General features: G+C 45.4%; 1 protein-coding gene across 1 annotated transcript in view; it reads right to left on the bottom strand.

The window, feature by feature from the left end:
• Positions 1-15393, bottom strand: part of LOC124621795 (heat shock protein 75 kDa, mitochondrial) — a 351802-nt gene that overhangs the window by 98888 nt on the left and 237521 nt on the right. The gene's annotated exons all lie outside the window — the stretch shown is intronic.

The raw sequence follows: 15393 nt of genomic DNA, 5'->3' as shown, positions 1-15393 counted from the left end.
AGAGGGAAGGCGACGTTCTTTGCGAGGAACACTATACAAAAAACTATAGAGAACCGGAATTTCAAGGTGACTGCACAATGGTTCTACTGCCACCAATGTACATTTCCCATTAGGACCACGGAGACAAGAGAAATTAGGGCTCGTACGGAGGCATATACAATGTCGTTTTCCCTCGACCTATCTGCGAGTGGAACAGGAAAAGAACTGAATAGTACTGGTACAAAGTACCCTCCGTTACGCACCATCCGTGGCTTGCGGATTATGTACGTACATTTAGGTAAATTCAACATGCAACATAGAATCGAGAAGTGCCAAGAAATTGAAAGCAAAATGTACAACGCGCTTGTTCACAGTCCAAAAGGATTTGAATAAATTACAATACGAAAGCTATGGCAAATACTTTGGCAAAGGATTTCCAAACGCTATCACTTCTCTATACATAAAAAATTGTGTGTGTACACACAGACAGGGGTGACATGTAAAGATAAATCTGTAACGCCTTCCGCGACAAATCCATCGTTGTCCAAATGAAATGCAATAACTCTGTAACGAGCCACTGGAGACAGTGGGCCCATTGTAGCAAAATACTCAGAAGAGATCCCTGAACAAGCTCTGAAAGTTTGTGGAGTTCTGGTTCACTCTGTACATGCTCCACAAGTCATAGTATAGGGCACGGTGGAAGGTAGATCGTACCAGCATTCTCCAAGATTACGCGCAGGGTTTCGAGAGAACTACGTCGTCTTCCTCCCACGGATTCCTGTTTAAGCTTCCGTAACATTTCTGTTACACTTTCGTAAGGGTTATGCCGGCCTATTACTTGATAAGGACTCCACACACCGCAACTGTGCTCTTGCATTAGTCTCAAATCCTCAATTTCCTTTACTGCGAGGTTGGATGGTGAAAGTGTCTGATATTTCACTCCACTAGGATGTAATTGAGATGTAATTGGGAAGTAAGTAATGCGAAAAACAATTTACGTATTTAAACGTGTGAATAAATTATGTTTTTCAAGCTATGGGTATCGTGTATTACGCTGTAGGAATATTAAATATCTTTTCCTATTTAATATAAAATGGTTTTTGTAAATAATTATATGATGATCATGAAGTCCAATTCTCCGTAACAGAGCACAGGGGACGATGTAGGAGACCCTCACCGCCGTACTAGGCAAGGTCCTAGTGGGGGTGGTTTGCCATTGCCTTCCTCCGACGGTAACAGGGATGATTATATACAAAGCATTTTTGTTCAATAGATATTGTGGTATTTTAGTTGTGCTGGTGCTGTACATAGGCTGTATGAAATGTACTCTCAGTTGCGAATTCGAACAACGATCAGCTGTATAAGGAAATGACGATAGTGAAAATCTGCGACGGACCAGGACTCGTACCAGGATTTAGGCGAGCGGTCGCTTTAAGCGATGGCTACCCGTGCACAATTCACGGCCAGACCCAAACTTCTACAGGGTGTTACAAAAAGGTACGGCCAAACTTTCAGGAAACATTCCTCACACACAAAGAAAGAAAACATGTTATGTGGACATGTGTCCGGAAACGATTACTTTCCATGTTAGAGCACATTTTGTTACTTCTCTTCAAATCACTTTAATCATGGAATGGAAACACACAGCAACAGAACGAACCAGCATGACTTCAAACACTTTGTTACAGGAAATGTTCAAAATGTCCTCAGTTAGCGAGGATACATACATGCACCCTCCGTCGCATGGAATCCCTGATGCGCTGATGCAGCCCTGGAGAATGGCGTATTGTATCACAGCCGTCCACAATACGAGCACGAAGAGTCTCTACATTTGGTACCGGGGTTGCGTAGACAAGAGCTTTCAAATGCCCCCATAAATGAAAGTCAAGAGGGATGAGGTCAGGAGAGCGTGGAGGCCATGGAATTGGTCCGCCTCTACCAATCCATCAGTCCCCGAATCTGTTGTTGAGAACACTTCGACTGAAATGTGCAGGAGCTCCATCGTGCATGAACCACATGTTGTGTCGTACTTGTAAAGGCACCTGTTCTAGCAGCACAGGTAGAGTATCCCGCATGAAATCATGGCAGTGAATCGAAGAAATACAGTACATACTGACGAAACTAAAATGAGCTCTAACATGGAAATCAAGCGTTTCCGGACACATGTCCAGATAACATATTTTCTTTATTTGTGTGTGAGGAACGTTTCCTGAAAGTTTGGCCGTACGTTTTTGTAACACCCTGTATAGCTCGTCGTTCCTGCGTCACAGGCCGTACTCGTGCAAACATTATATTATCCCCGCCCAGTGAAGGGTATTTTTAATTGAAACTCGCTGCCTTGTATCAACAGCTAATACGATATTGCAGTCCCTGCGTTGCAACATCGTACATATGGTGGTTGTAGATGTATTATAAAGATATAAAACGTTGATTAATTCTATAATAATTCGTAAGTCTCATGACAAATGATTTTAATTCCAATATGAAGCTGCATAATTCCGAGCAAAAATCAGTATAGTAGAATTGTTCTGAATCAATAAATGTCAGTTTTAATAGGAATTTCAATCTCTCGGTTTTTACTCTCCGGTTTTAATACTAACGTTTATGTGCTACATACGTATTTCTAATTGTATAAAGGGTAAGTAGTTGTGGAGAAACAGAAGAAATAATTAATTGAATTAAAATCGAAGCTGACAGTTATGCCAAAATTAGAAACTAATGGATTTTTAATCTTCCAGATAGATTGTCCTGAAAACTAATTATCTTTATTAAAACACGCATGTGACCTTCTTTGAGCAGAACTTCACAAGATTTTTTTTACCTTCGAAAAATGAACAGTTTTTCCTAATGACTGCGAAAGGTAAAAAAATTAAGAGGTGGAGGAGGGGGATGCAAGCGCAAGGGGGAGAGAATTTTTCTGTTTCTTACAATCCTATCCCCTATGAGTATTTTCTCTGAGTTTCAAAACTTTATAAATTATTCTCACGCTAACCCTCATTTGCCTGTCGTAGGTGTTTCATCTAGTGTCTTCCAAAGGAAAGATAAGATCGTTGCTCAAATCCAACAGAATAATTAGCAACATACTGCATCTACCTTTCCAAAGCAATCACGAAGCATGCTCCACCACAGTCGTATGTACTGAACAACAGATGCAACACTACCGAAAACCTTTGTCGGAACAGAGAAGCAATGGAACGATTTTAAGGGCCGAAAGTCTGATTTAAATTAGTTGGCACTTGATAGTAATGTGAAAAACATGTTGGTGCGACGATGATCACTCTCATACTTCTTGCCACACGCGCTTACGACCGCTCTGCTTAATGAAGGAAGGAAGATTACAGTTTAACGTCGCGTTCACATCGAGGGTATTATCGACGGAGCAAAACTGACAGTTGACGTGCGCTGGGCGCGGAAGCTTCGCGCTCCAAACTCAACCAACCACGCAAGGGGATTTTATACACTTCTCTACGCCAGCGCCTCAGTGTTGTCACAGTTCTGTAGACGATTATTGTTTTCGACTGCAGCCGTTTGAGCTTCACAGCTGAAAGCTGGCAACTGTGCTGCTAGATGTCAAGGTACTTCTTACGCAAACTCGGCTACAGTAAATGTTCGTGTACAAAGCTACATTGACATCCGACCATTTTTTCTGAGTGCTTCACTTTTCTATGAAGTATTGTAATTTTAAATCAAATTACACTACGCCGTTAAGTACTTGTCCATGTGTGTAGAAGAATAAAGTCGATAACTCGACCGACATGTTGGAGGTATCTAGCACGAGTTTCCTGACAAAACGGTGGATGTTTCACGACAGCTGCGTGCAGTCCCTGGCTAGGAGCAGCAGTAGCAGCAGCTAGCTAGCCAGGCCGGCCAGCTACCTGCAAGCCCGGCGCCGTGTGACGGACGCCTTTGTCCGGCCGCAGATTGAGTCATCTGTCTGCCGGACTCTGGCCCCGCCGTGCAGATCTATAGCGACAATCAGCCGAGGGGAGAGGTATAGCCCCCGCCGCCGTCTCAACACCCGCGCCGAGGGGAGAAAAATTTCCCTACTCCTCACTTTGGAAAACGTCTCGGACAATCGGAACACTTTGTTCCACTCTGTCTTTACACAGAAGTCATCTCTTGATACCAAGGAACCAGAGACGTACCAACCTTTTCACTGACACTGCTGGGAAAAGCAACATACTGTTCGTCGACCTTTCCTTCAGTCGAGTTTGCGTAGAAATACCCTGACAGCTAGCAGCACTGTTGTCAGCTTAAACTGTGAAGCTCAAACGGCTGCATGCGAAAACAATGACCGTCTATAGAACTTTGACAACACTGAGGCGCTGGCATAGAGACGTTTAAAAATCGCCTTATGTGATTGGTTGAGGTAGGAGCGTGAAGCTTCCACGCCCAGCGCACTGCGACTGCCAGGGATCAACTTAAGCCGTCTCGACTACAGGCATGGTAGTGTCGGAGGTGGGAGCCATTATCTTGTTCCGATCTTTGAAACAAATAACCTAGCCTACAGTTTTACGTGGATTCCCAATAATGGTGCTACTCGACATTTTCACATTTTATGTATTTAACGAATGATGACGTGGGAAATACTAGATAACTATTTAAAACAGATATATACATTTGTATGCAGATACAAACAATCTCAAGTTCGTAATGGGTTTATACCTCTTAAGTCAAGGTTTGTGATCTAGTCAGAAGTTTCTGCGGATAAATTGTGAAAGTTTTCAACTATCTCTTTGAATCTCCTGAAGGGACATTACACTGTTTGCAGTCTTCGTCAAAGTCATACTGGGGGCAGGACTTCTACCCTCTTTGGCGCAGTAATGCTCCACATCTGTCCCAGTCGGTTCTGGTCTGATTCGGTAAGCACAAGTGTCGTCAGGGTAGATGACAACCTGCTGGTTGCTTCCACGGAGTTTTGATCAGTTGGTGATGCTTATTGGAAGATTGTTCATACCATTGATTGCCTCAGGCTTCTTGCATGTTGACGTTATTGTCCTGCAGACTGATTGCTGCGTGCCACGATGCCTTTGTAGACCCAAATCGCTAGGGTTATCATAATATCATTTTTGAATGAACTGGTAATGTCTGCGCACATTCGTTCCCTTTAATGTGTGTCAGGGCGCTGATGACCTCGACGTTGAGTGCCCATAAGCCCCAAAACACACACACACACACACACACACACACACACACACACACACACACACAAAATACCGTTTTTTAAAATTATTTTTGTTTAGATGATCAGCAATGACTTATCTCTTTAATGGTAATGGCATATTACTAAGGATTCAGTAGTCATTGTGTGTTTGTGGAGCGAATACACCTTGTGATGAGGTGCACTCATTGACTGAGCTGTGTGTCAACTGTTATTAGTGTAAGCACTGTTTAACAAAGTAGAACAGCAATATTCCGCGACTGAATATGGAAGGGCTAAAGCTGATGATCCGAGGACGGTTACAGTGGCAGCCCAGGCGGTTCCTGTTAAATTCTGGAGTATTGTTATGAGTTTTGATTTTAGTTGCCACATTCTGTATATGGATTTTGTATGTCAAAGACCTGTCTAGGGTCACTCCAAGCTATTTTGGAGTGTTGCGATATGAGTCTTATCTCTAAGTGTGATCTTAGTTTTGTAATTTGCTTGTTTATTCCGTAGCTGGAAAGTTGATACAACTATCTTTCGAAGAGAGAATTACGTTTGAAGTATTCAGCCATTATCTTCAGGTCTGATGTTTGGTTTTGATCTGAGCGATCCCAGCAATTATCATCAGTGTAAATAAATTTCCTGGACTTTGTTTCTGGAAGGTCATACATAAATTAAAAAGGAATGGGGCCATAACGGAACCTTATGAGATACCATTATTTATTTTGTGAACTCAGCTTTTAGAGTTCTCTGAGAACACCTAAGTATCTACTGTTCAGCACGTTTCCAATTAGAGTGATTAGTTTCCGACACGGAATGGCACTGATGAATTTGAGCAAGCGTCTGTCATGCCACACGGCATCACAGGCTGTTGACAGTTCGAAGCAGACCCCCATGTTTATCTTCTGCTTCTCAAAGCCGTTTTCGATATGAACTGCTATTAACAGAACCTTTTCCTCACCTCCTCTTCCCCGTCTTAGCTTGATCTAAGGGTTTACAGTTGTTGATGGTTGAGCAGATTCTATTATGAATAAGTCTCCCCAGGAGCTTGCATTTGGCTCTAAGGAGAGCAATGGGACGGTAGTTTATAACTTTTGAGGGATCTTTGTTTGGCTTGAGTCAGCAATTATCTTAGTTTTCTTGAAGATCTGACTCGTAATATGTTTAAAAAGAATGTGTTCCTCCGTTTGACAGAAGCAGGATCATTGTGGAACAGAAACTCAGGGTGAATACCATCAATGCTTGCTGTCTTTGTAAGCTGCATGTTCTTTATAGCTTCTATGGTTTCTTCCAAATGAAATGGGATGGAAAACTCTGATGTTTGTGGAGCCGACTGTTTCTTATTATTGTCGGATGGTGGTGTTTGCTGTATCCAGCTTCCTCCTTAAGAACCAGGCCTTCCTCATAGAGTGAGTACGGCCCAAGGAGGCTACTGTTTCCTTCCATCTGATTGCTCACATTTGGCGATTGTAAAAGATCGAACGTAGTTGAAGGGTCACCAGTGTCTTCAAATTCCTTGAGAGGCCTTTCGCTGTCTTAGTTCCTGCCTGGAATGTATTCTCTGTGGTAACCCCTTGGTATGCATAGTTTTGCTGCGTTTTCCAGTTCGCTAATCAATCTGTTGTCGTTTTTGAAGGTGAGTTTTATCCATCTCATCCATTTTCGTAAAATTCCTTACATCCCCAGAGTATACAGTGGCTTTTGAAGCCAGCAGCGACGATACTTTCCTGTTGTGTCGTGAGCAGAGGTGGTGAGCCGTGGATGGCTCATGTTATGCGTTTTACTAAACCTTGGTTGCTATTCTGTGTTTAGTCTCCCGCGGTTATCGCGATTATGCTGTTATGCTCTCTCTCCGCGAGTGGCAGCAGCGGTGTGTATCGATATTCGCACCTTGTACTATCTTTGGCCTGGCGCTTATGGTTTCCGGCTGTGCTGTGTGCGGGCAGTTGGTCGGTTGGCGTGGAGCAGCGAGGAATCTCCGCGGCGCGTAGTTTGGGCGGCGCAGATTGCGTCGTCTACGCGCGGTCGGAGTGTGTGGTGCTGTTTCCATTGCTACGACGTCCGTGGTTCACTGATCCTGGACACGAAAGTTGAGTTTTGACTTAATCTACCAGCTAGTCTCGACTGTTCACATGGTGTCGTTTGGATTTCGTTGACGGTTGTTGGGACATTCCAGCGAGCAACAACGTGAGTTTTCAAGTTGTCAAATTTTGGCCACCCTCCGGTGGAGTTTAACTGTACTTGGTTATTTGAATTGAAGTGCACCAGCGGAATCTCCTGCCTTGTGACCGTTAACGTTCCGGTTACCTGCCTTGGCCGTTGGCGTAAATTCAGGCAGTGTATTTTCCTCATCGTGTTGTCGCTGTCCAGTACGATGTGTAGTTTGACAGCTCCATGTATAATTGGTTGTGGGCGCCAATACTCTCTACGTTGTTCCACTGAACCATCTGTTGTGAGCTGGTCGGGTGGAGCGGAAGTTATCTTGTCGGTGGGTCCGTTGACCGTCTGTCGGTTGGGTTGCCGTCGGATCGAGAATGGTTGAGTCGACTGCCTGTCTCACCTAAGTGAGCGTTAGTGTTTGAATTCCAGGCCGACTCGCGGAAACTTCTGAGCGCCGTTGGGTGTAATGCCTTCTCTTATTTGTTCTTGTTGTTTGTATGGCTTCTAGACGATTTTTAAATTAAGGTCGTTTTGCCCTTAAAGTGTAAGATTGTTTGAGCCTTCAGCCTAATTTAAAGAACTGTTTTAAGTAAGGCCTTTGGCCTTTTTAAAAATTTAATTTTGTTGTGTCTTAAGTGATGGGCCGATTTTGAATTAAAGTTGTTTTGCTCTTAAGGTGGGAGATCGTTTGGGCCTTCAGCCTAATTAAAAGAACTGATTTAAGATAAGGCCTTCTGCCTTTTCAATTTCTGATTTTGGTTTGAGCTTTAAGTTATTGACTTTCAGCCGATTTTAAATTAAAGTGGTCTTTCCCTTAAGGCATGAGATTGTATGGCGTATTCAACCGGTTATTAAGTTCCAAAAATTAATGCTGTGTTTCTTTTTTTAATTTTCTTGGCTCTTGTAATGTTTGGTCAAATACATAAAGTTGTCTGTTCGAGTGTATAACTGACAGCCGCTTATTTTGGACCCTTTCCACAATTTAAAGTACTTGCCCTGTCCTGTGGGTTTAGCACGGCGTCTCAGGTGGAGAAGACTAATTGCAACCTGGTGGTTTGTACAAATTGACTATCGTCGAGTTCCCCACTTCAAATGTAACTTTGAGAGCGTTGTCAACTGAGGTTGAAGGCAACACTTCATAGCTGCTAAGGCTGTTTCTTAGATAAGTTGGCAGTCCGTATTCAGGACGGTTGTTAGCAGTTGCCACCTAAAAGCCTGGAATCTCCGCTGCTGTGAAATTGTACATCGTCTTCTACGCGGATTACTTTGAGTAAGACATCATTTTGGTGTTCTTTGTGTTCTGGATAAACGTCCACTCATTGCTCTACTTATGCCTTCTTTGGTGTCACCCGTAGAGCGAGGTGCCGAAACAAGGTAGGTATTTCGTAACGCAACAACAGGAGGAGATACGCGCTGCAAGCCGCATCGACGAATACACCCGCGTAACCACTTCCAGAAACGTTTCGGTAGGCCGCCGCAACCGCTCCTCCACTTACAGCCGAGCACAGGACCGCTCAGCCTCAGTCCGCGATCATGGGCTCCTAGTAGGCCAGCAGTGTGATCAATGCTTTAGGCAGAACCCTACGTGAAACGTAACGTCAAATGTACTCTGGGTGAGAAACTTGTACTGAGTCTGTATCAAGTGATACGATAACGTTCTGAGCCACTAGTAAATAATTATACAATTCCTATGGAAATCAATTGTACAAAGTTAAGTAATTCTTATTATCTATGTTGTAATAAAGTGATTAACATTTTGCGTGTTATAAGTATCCATTCCGCATCCTCCTGGGGCAAACGACAGAATCTACCGTGGTACTGACGAGTGTATTTTCGTCCTGTGCAATCTCTTCTACGCTCAGCTGGTAAACTGATACTGAAGGTCCAATCTTATGAACTTAAGGATCCCAAGAAAGACGTCTTCGGGTATTTTTCCTCAGTAGCCACTGACCAAGAGGTCTTTTAAGACAGTTCGTTCTCATCTTAATAGTTGTAGTCGTGAGCAACAGTGGTTTTCACATTAACAAATACCGTCACAACGAAAGACTTGATAAGTGACACGAAAAAATCCTAATACCGGCATGGTGTCGAATACGCGATCTTGAGATCCGTGGTCTAGAGCACTTTATGAATGAGCTACCGAGAGGTATAAGACGAACTCAATTACTAATATGTGCAAGAAGCGAGAAGACTTCTTTCCAGAGGACCACAGGTAAAGAGCGTTGCAATCGCAACGCTGTAACAACGCAGGTCAACATTACACTACTATCTATAAAAAGTGTATCACTCAGAAGCGTCCGCAGCTCGTGGTCGTGCGGTAGCGTTCTCGCTTCCCGCGCCCGGGTTCCCGGGTTCGATTCCCGGCGGGGTCAGGGATTTTCTCTGCCTCGTGATGACTGGGTGTTGCGTGATGTCCTTAGGTTAGTTAGGTTTAAGTAGTTCTAAGTTGTAGGGGACTGATGGCCATAGATGTTAAGTCCCATAGTGCTCCGACCCATTTGAACCACTCAGAAGCAATGGTCTGCAACACGCCACGATAAGATGGTATGTAGAACAGCACAATCATAATAAGTGATTTAAATGGCACAGTGGTGGCGCGCACGTAAGCCCACTTTTGTGTGACCGGGCAGGTCAGTGTTACGCAACGCTCAGTCGATGCGGAGCCGTCATACGAAGTGGAAATTTGTAACCAAGTGCCACTATGACCCGCCGACATCACAGGGTCGAATATCGGCGTGTGAGAGCGTTAGAATGGGACAGAATGATTGGTCTCCGGTACGCGATCTGTCGTTCCGTGATACTGCGGCTAGTACAGGGTACGTTGCTTCAACACTGAGGCGTGTATGGGACCAGTGGAAAGAAGAGGGCCGTACACAGCTCCGACAGGGTACTGGAGGACACAATATGACCACAGCGCCATCTTGTCCACTTGGCTGTAACGGACGGTACAGCTTCGTTCGCAGTGTTGGTGCGACGCTGGAGCACTGCAACGGGTGTCGGACATGTCTGCGTCGACGGTTCGACGCAGTGTTCCGTGGCCTGGACTGGTGGCATGCATGCCATTGCGTCGGCTTCCATCGGCCAACCCATCAACGCTGCAGACTGCAAATGGCATGTGAACTCCGACACTGGTGTGCTGAGTGGCAAAATGTAGTTTTTCGGCCGAGTCCCGCTTCAACTTGTCCTACAGTTACCGCCATGTAAGCGTTCTATGTCGTGGTGAACGCAATCGGGCAGACTATATTGCTGAGCGTCATAGCAGACAAACGCCAAGTGTGATGGCATTGGGAGTCATTGTCTGCAACACGCAATCTCGCCTCCTACGTCTTGAGGGCAATCTGAGTAACTACCGCGACATCAAAAATGTTTTACAGCCCGAGGCACTGCCCCTCCTGCAGGAAGTTCTACATGCCGTGTTTCAACAGGACAAGGCCTGGCTGCAAGTGGCGAGGAAAGTGCAAGCCGTCTTCGACGAATGACGGTTACCACTGCTCTCTCCTGGCCTACCCGTTCACCTGACATATCGCCAATCGGACATGTCTGGGGATACGGTCGGCCGGCAACTTGTTCGTTCAGGTCCTCCTGCAGCCTCTCTTGACGCTCTGTGGACGCTCCTACAAACCGCGTGGCAGAATTTTCCCCAGCAGCGTATTCAGGCGCTTTTTGATTCCATGCCACGACGTCTAGTGTCTGACTGCAACACATGTGCAGCTACTCCTTGGTGAATTTCCACAGTCATAGTGCATGTAATGCTAATCATTTGTGTAGCGTCATGTCCCTGTTTACTGAAGATTAAGAACCGTGGTACTGCTCGGTACATTTCACATTAACAAGCACTGGCTAATTTTTAGGTACTAGGGATATAGTAACTGCTGTCGCCCCATGATCTATGGGAAGATGTATGTACGGAGAACACTTCAAACGTGACAGAACTGAAAACTGACAGACGAAAATCACAGGGCTGAACGGGGATCGAACGAGGCCCTTCAACCTCTAGTATGTTCTTTTACCGTTTAGCCATTGACCCTCTATTCCCACTATAAAAAAAAGAAAAGCCTACAAGCGCAGCAACGAAACTAACACGCCTGTTCGCGTAAATCTGCGAGTTGCTCGGTATTGGGAGATTTTAGTTACTGGTCGACGGTGTGTGTACTATCGGCCTTAAAATACACAATGACAGTGACCAAAGTATCCGGACACGCCCAAAAACATATGTTTCTCATTTTAGGTGCATTGTGCTGCCAACTACTACCAGGTACTCCATATCAAGGACCTCAGTAGTCATTAGACATAGTGAGAGAGTACAATGGGGCGCTCCGCGGAACTCACGGACTTCGAACGTGGTAAGGTAATGGGCATCACTTGTACCATACGTCTGTACGTTAGATTTCCACGCTCCTAAACATCCCTAGGTCCACTGTTTCCAATGTGATAGTGAAGTGGAAACGTGAAGGGATACGTACAGCACAAAAGCGTACAGACCAACCTCGTCTGTTGACTGACAGAGACCGCCGACAATTGAAGAGGGTCGTAATGTGTAATAGCCAGACATCTATCCAGACCATCACACAGGAATTACAAACTGCATCAGAATGCAGAATGAGATTTTCACACTGCAGCGGAGTGTGCGCTGATATGGAACTTCCTGGCAGATTAAAATTGTGCGCCGGACCGAGACTCGAACTCGGGACCTTTACCCTTCGCGGGCAAGTGCTCTACCGACTGAGTTACCCAAGCACGACTCATGACCCATCCCCACAGCTTCAATTCTGCCAGTACCTCGTCTCCTACTTTCCAAACTTCACAGAAGCTCTTCTGCGAACCTTGCAGAACTAGCACGCCCGGAAGAAGGGATATTGTCCAGACGTGGCTTACCCACAGCTAGTTCTGCAAGGTTCGCAGAAGAACGTTTGTGAAGTTTGGAAGGTAGGAAACGAGGTACTGGCATAATTAACGCTGTGGGGACGGGTCGTGAGTCGTGCTTGCGTAGCTCATATGGGAGAGCACTTTCCCGCGAAAGGCAAAGGTCCCGAGTTCGAGTCTCGGTCTGTTGCACACCTTCTGCCAGAAAGTTTGCATCTGGATCCACAACAAGTACTATGACAGTTATGAGGGAGGTGAGAAAACTTGGTTTTCATGGTCGAACAACTGCTCATATGTCACACATCACGCCGGTAAATGCCAAACGACGCCTCGCTTAGTGTAAGGAGCGTGAACATTGGACGATTTAACAATGGAAAAACGTTGTGTGGAGTGACGAATCACGGTACACACTGTGGCGATCCGATGGTAGGGTGTGGGTATGGCGAATGTCCGGTGAACGTCATCTGCCAGCATGTGTAGTACCAACAGTAAAATTCGGAGGCGGTGGTGTTATGGTGTGGTCGTGTTTTTAATGGAGGGGCTTGCACCCCTTGTTGCTTTGCGTGGCACTATCACAGCACAGGCCTACACTGATGTTTTAATCACCTTCTTGCTTCCCATTGCTGAAGAGCAATTCGGAGATGCAGTCTCCATCTTCCAACACGATCGAGCACTTGCTCATAATGCACGGCCTGTGGCGGAGTGGTTACCCGGACAATAACATTCCTGTAATGGACTGGCCTGCACAGAGTCCTGACCTGAATTCTATAGAACACCTTTGGGATGTTTTGGAACGCCGACTTCGTGCCAGACCTCACCGACGGACGTCGATACCTCTCCTCAGTGCAGTACTCCGTGAAGAATGGGCTGCCATTCCCCAAGAAACCTTCTAGCACCTGACAACGTATGCCTGCGAGTGTAGAAGCTGTTATCAAGGCTAAGGGTGGGCCAACACCATACTGAATTCCAGCATTGCCGATGGAGTGCGCCACGAACTTTTAAGTCATTTCAGCCAGGTGTCCGGGTAGTTTTGATCACATAGTGTACCTTCTTCAATATTGAGTTGATTGAATGATCCTGAAATATTTTGCTGTGCTTCAAGTGGCACAAACAAGAATTGTACCGTACGCAACAATTGTTAGAAATATTTGTGCCTGTGACAAATGGAAGGGAAAACAGCTACATATCTCGATTGTCAACGGTATGGAGGGGAGTGAGAAACAACTTCGATTACGTCTTTTGTTTGTTGGTGTTAAATGCATAAATCAAAGTAATCCTGATCTTGCGCCCTTTTCCACTTCTGTACGAGCTGCAAATCCACATCCTACAACACATTAGTCACTCTGGGCACATCACGCTAATACCGTGTAAGACTGCCTCTGCCATAAATTCGTTGAGGATGAGAGTCCTCAAGTTTCTTTAGATATGTGCTATCCAGCTAAGCCTGCTTACTGAAGAGTACATCCTTTAGAGGTGCCGAATTGACAGGCTACATTTCCCCCCATTTTCCAAGTGGTTCTGACATATACTTTTACGAAATTAAGACCGTGTAATTAAGTGGCCCAGTCGAGATGTAATAGTGCGTCTAAGTTTCGTCAAACCACGGGCGTCTACCTGTAGCCCTATCCAAACGGATGTTGCCATCTTGGAAGACGAGAATTTCCACAATGTAGGCTACATATCAAGAAAATATAGAAGAAAAGTCAACACTTGGTCATAGAGAATGTTGAAATAAAGATCCTGGTTGATGTTCACTGTAACCTGAACGAGCCCAAAACATGGTACAAAAAACATCCGCAATACATCACTGAACAATCTCAGGCGTGAAATACAGCGTCCGCATACGAGGGCTATGCCGAAAGTTTTTAGCAGAATGTGTGAAAAAAAATTTATTTGCAAAAAAAAGTTTACAACTTTTCAAAATATTCTCCATTAGTAGGTATACATTTTTCCATTCTCTGAAACCACTTAGAAAATGTGCCAGTCCAAGCTTCTTTTGGGATGTCACTCAGTGCACTCTCGTACGCTGCAATGGCCTCTTCATCTGATGAAAACCGTTGCCCTAGAATTTTTTCCTTAGTCTTACGGAACAGAAAGAAGTCACAGGGGGCCAGGTCAGGTGATAGGGGGGATGGGGTTACACTCGCACTCTTTCCTTCTCCAGAAAGTCCATCGTTCTGGCATTCCTGTGCGCAGATGCATTGTCGTGATGCAGCAGAAGGTGCCCACTCTTGGACTTTGGATGCTGTGACTTCCATGTGGCGATGACTTTTGGAAGACAATCGTTCACGTACCATTCAACATTGACTGTACGACGTATGTCCAAGGTCACAGAGGTGAGATGCCCGATCTTTGTGAAAAAAGTTGCCACCACTTTTTTTCCAGAGCTCCGACTTCGTCGAACTTTTGTGGGTGATTCCTCCCCTGGAAAGCACCACACAGAAGACTGTCTCTTCGTTTCGGGGTCATAATGGTAGACCCACGTCTCATCACCTGTGACGATATTGTAGGTGTCTTGAGAATTCTCTCCGTTGAATTTTTCGAGCATGATACGACACTAGTCCACTCTCGCCTCCTTTTGGCTTTCTGTCAGGGAATGTGGCACCCAACGGGCACATCTCTTAGTAAGGCCTAAGTGACTATGAACGATGGTCTGTGCTGCTGTTGATCCAATATTTACGGTCCCTTCAATGTCGCAAAATGTAAGATATGGATCTTCTTTGATCATTTTCCTCCCAGCATCAATGTTTTCAGGAGCCACAGCTGTTGTTGGCCGACCGGGACGAGGTTCATCTTCAATTGGCTGCCGACTCCTCGAAAACTCTCGAAACCAATTTCCAACTGTGGCCCTAGAAGGGGAAGCTTCACCAAAAACACGCAGCAAAGAAGAATGGCATTCTTCGCCACTTAAACGCTTTTTATAATCGTAAAAAGCCATGGCGCGAAAGTCGCGGCGCGACAGCTCCATCCTGCGCCGTCTCCGACTCAGCACTGCCTGTGCTTTCTTACCGCACTGTGGGGGGATCACCGCTAGCTAGGGGCTGCGCGCGCACGTCCCAAGGTCGAAAAACATCGCTCTTTCGAATGAAAACAACCCCATTGTCCTCCGCCTTACGGTTTACGGGCTGCTAAAAACTTTCGGCATAGCCCTCGTACTGCCTCAATGTGTTACCGGTGCATTCGACACCTATCGTCATTTGGGAAGAGGAAAAATCGCGGCTCATCGGAAACATTAGCGCCTCGAG

This window comes from Schistocerca americana, chromosome 7 (assembly GCF_021461395.2).
Source record: "Schistocerca americana isolate TAMUIC-IGC-003095 chromosome 7, iqSchAmer2.1, whole genome shotgun sequence".
Lineage (NCBI taxonomy): Eukaryota > Metazoa > Arthropoda > Insecta > Orthoptera > Acrididae > Schistocerca > Schistocerca americana.
The sequence above is the reverse complement of the archived record's forward strand: the minus strand, read 5'-3'. Positions and strand labels throughout refer to the sequence as shown.